This window comes from Coptis chinensis, chromosome 4 (assembly GCF_015680905.1).
Source record: "Coptis chinensis isolate HL-2020 chromosome 4, ASM1568090v1, whole genome shotgun sequence".
In the NCBI taxonomy this organism is placed as follows: Eukaryota; Viridiplantae; Streptophyta; class Magnoliopsida; order Ranunculales; family Ranunculaceae; genus Coptis; species Coptis chinensis.
The window spans coordinates 83,942,320-83,946,614 of record NC_141459.1 but is presented as its reverse complement, the minus strand read 5'-3'; positions in this window follow the sequence as shown (position 1 = coordinate 83,946,614).

Sequence of the window (4,295 nt, the reverse complement as noted above, 5' to 3'; positions counted from 1 at the left end):
TTCGCCATTGGTGTTGTAAGTCGATTTCTGTCAAATCCGGGTAAAGAGCATTGGGAAGGTGTTAAGTAGATATTGAGGTATCTCAAGGGCACTTCTAAGGCATGTTTGTGTTTTGGTGGGACTAAGACCTTGCTTGAAGGCTACATAGATGCAGACATACATGGTAGGTGATGTTAACTCGATGAAGTCCACTTCTGGTTATTTGTTTACTTTTGCAGGGGGAGCAATTTCTTGACAATATAAGTTGCAAAAATGTGTTGCCATCTCCACTACAGAAGCTGAGTATGTTGCAGCCACTGAGTGTTGCAAAGCGATGCTATAGATGAAGAGGTTCATCGATTAACTAGGGCTAAAGCTGAAATAGTTTGTAGTTCTATGTGACAGTCAGAGAGTCATCCATTTGAGTAAAAATATGAGTTTTCACTCTAGATCCAAGCACATACATGTGTGTTATCATTGGATTAAAGAAGTTCTCAAAGACAAGAAATTATTCATTGAGAAGATCCATACCGACATGAACAGGTCGGATATGATGACCAAAGTTTTACCGAAAGGTAAGTTTGATATTTGTTGTGCTACCGCCGGAATGGTAACACACTCCTCCTATTGATTTGGGAATGCATGGAGGTATCCCCCCTTATGGCTCAGGAGAGGGAGATTGTTGGTGTTATCCCTCACATGAGGAAGAAAAGAAAAATAGGTACTATTTGTGTGAAGGAGTGAGAGTGCGCGCTCGCTCAATTTAGCCTTGCCCAAGGCGCGCCCATGCCCTTGCTGTGAAAAAGAAGATAGTTATTTTCAGCCCTTTCACGAAATAGCTCTACTAGAATTCTGGATGTTGGAATAGACGGAGGCACGTGATAAAACATTAAATTCACGTTTTGGTTTTATTCTTAAGTCTGAGGTCCACAGTCCGAAGTCCATAGACTAAAGTCCAAAGTCCAAAGTCCAAAGTTCGTATAGTCGTCCGTTTAGTCAAGTTACCTTACTCACGTGGGTTTAGTAGGATAGGTCGAGTAAGGGATCGTCCAAACCTTATGGCTCAACAAGGTTCACAACTGGAATTACAACTTTTGGTGAGTAGGGTTTTAGGTTTTTTAGTTGGTTTAATTAAATTAACGGTAATGTAAATAATGTAAATTACTAATGGTGATTTCGAGGTAAATAAACAACGATAGAGAAACAGGGAGAGGGTTAATCATACTCATGCAAAAATTATTTTTCAACAGTTTGTATTACCACATCACTACAGCTCTAATTCGTCTCGAGTTCATAGACAAACCCGAGACGACGTCGAGTATCGATCCCTAGCGAAACGCGCACATCTCTGAGTCGCATCGTACTAGCAAAAGGAGTTGAACTAATATTTCATCTCTGGAATATCATTTCAGCTCCTGGCTCGATTCTACATCAGCTGGACAAATTAGAGAGCTGTCTAACACCAGAGAGTCGCGCACGAGACTATTCTGGAGCATCAGCACTCCAAATTTCTACAATCTCAGTCATTTTGGGACTAGATGTCTAATCTATACCTAATTCCTAAGCAGTGATTCTAGAGTATTAAAGGGTCAATCTGGATTCTCACACGAGCAGCATAACCCTCCCCCTGAGGGGGGGGGGGATTAGCCCATGGTCATTGGAGGAATAATTAAACTTGCTGTATACATTAATTAAATAAATGCAGGACATGAATTAAACTTGAAAAGAAATGACTTATAGTATTGAAGCTGCTGGAAGAGAAAATGACGGAATATAAAGTGCTGGAATGAAACTACAGACGATAAACTAACTAATGCATAAGTTAAAGCATAAAAATGCTAAAGGGGGAATATTGAAGACCCCCTCTCATATATATAGACTGGAGACCCTCGTGATAGGATTTAATTGGGTTTTGTCTTTTAGCCCAATTGAGACATTCAAAACTTTGAATTACAAAGTTTTGTCTCGAAACTGTTTTCTTTAGTTTTTGTCTCTTTGCTCCATATCAAACCAAATTATATGTTTGGTTTTGTCTTTTAGCCTAATTCAATTCAAACATTGAATTGGTACGTGTCTTTTCCTTTTGCAAGGTGGCACAAAATTGTGACCATCACTTGCCACCTGCCTATGCTGACTCATCATGCCTTTTGGGTCTGCAGAGTGGGTCCACGTGGTGTGTCTAGTGGCGGCGCCGATTTTGGCGTTTTTACAATTTTCTGTCTTTGCGTAGAGTTTGTTGCCTTGGTCGCTCTGGCAGTTCACTAGCCAACGTCAGCATCCAAATTTATAAGATGTGAGCTTCGGAAGTTTGTTGCTTCTTTATATGTGGACCCGTTCTGTACTGGTTTTGTTCTTTTGGAAACTTCGGCTCTAGTCAGGCTTTGTTGAGTTTTACTGGGCTGAGTGGGATGACTTCAAATATTCCAGTATTCCCGTACTTCGATGCATGTTTTATCATTATATTCATGTTAACTGTGGAAACCTGCAAAAGTACGAAAATATAATTATTACATGATTATTAAACACATAATCGACCAAAATGCTATGTCTCTCGGGGTTTAATATTACAGTTTTGGGTGCTAATCACACCACCCCCAAATAGCACTTTGCTTGTCCTGAAGCAAAGAAGAGACATTAAAATGATAAGTGGCCAAAAATGTGTTGTCCTAAGCTAAATCTCATTTCGCAGAGTGCGGTTGCATTGACCGTATGCAAGAAGGCCTTGAACCACTAGGAATTCCCTAGTGGACGAGTTATAGCCTCGTGAGAGTTTTCCAGAGAAGATACTCACAAACTTCATTTATACTACAACGACTCAGTAACAAAGGCCTGTTTCCTTAATTAATCTAAGATATCTAGACATCTCACTAGCGGGGGAAACAAGAATTAATATACATATACAATAGTCAAAACATCTACGTATGAGCATGCATGCAGTGATCTTTGTAATGAAATGTACGAGCAGGGCCGTTTCTGGATCCTTTGGATAACGTCCTTAAGTAGGTTCTCACAGGTATGTGTCGAAACACAATTTATCTCTTATTTTTCCACTCAAGTTTTCCTATCTCCAGTGTGCAGTGGGCACACATTTCCTCACATACTCAATGACAATCAGAGGAGCCGAGGTCGAGAATTCACATGTACTACTTATTATCACACCGCCCTACTCATAATTGAGCTAGAGGTATTTATTAGGTTTTATGGGGCTTAGGTGGTAGTGTAGAAGAAATTGGAATGGAAAATTCAAGAATGATAAGTATGAGAGAATAAGGTCTTCGAGATATTTATACTAGAGAAATCCTTATTTTCTTTCCTACTTCTAACATGGTTTTCCATACTTGGCTTTTTTAAGCTTTTGTATTCCCTTTTGATTTGATTTGGGGGAAATTCTACCTTTGATATTTCTTTTGATTTTTGGAAACATACTTCTATTTTTCTTTTTCTTTTCTTCTGAAACAGGTAACTGATTTTGATTTGTGACAAGTTTTTCTCTTTATTTTTCCGCACTTCATCCTATTTCTCTTACTCATCATCTAGGTAGGCTTATTTATTTGTGGTTAATAGATGGGTAATGAACTTTTGGTGAAATAGAAAGGGTTAATGAAAGGTTCAGTGGGGCGACTAGCGGTAAAAATTTTTACAGGTGTGAATTTTTGGCTATATCAATCCAAAGAAGGCCTAAATTCTTGCCTAGGATTTGGGTAGTGATCAAGTAAGTAGACGTGTGAACTTCTTTATTCAGAAAAACTACTCCTCTGTGTCATTACTCACATATCACACATTTTGAAGCTTTTTGGTTAGATTCTTACAGGATATGGAAACTAAGTTGTCTAACCGTGGGTCCCAAAAACTTACTGCTGTGTACATTTAATGATAGTTAGTGCATGAATGCTCATGAAAATATGTAAAAATTATTGCATACGTATTAAATTAAGTTTCTAAGAACAAGTCCTAATTCTGATACTGGGTGAGATTTCTAAATATTTTTCATCACATAAAAGGAAACAAGAATTTGTTACTAAATACGTTTATTTAGACATAAAGTAAAACTATATACAACTATGCATGCTTAATTTTTGAGAAAGGTTCTCACCACACCACCCCCCCCCCCCCCCAAACAGTCATACACTGTGTCCTTAAAGTGTTAAGAGGAAGAAAGAATATACCTGAGAAGCTTTGAGCAAAAATATAGTTGACATCATCCACAGAAATTTATTGTAACACACTATATATATTATACACATAAAAGTGAAAGCACACTGTTAGGTTATTTATTTTTTTCATATCAAAACGTAAAACAAATATGTACATCAACT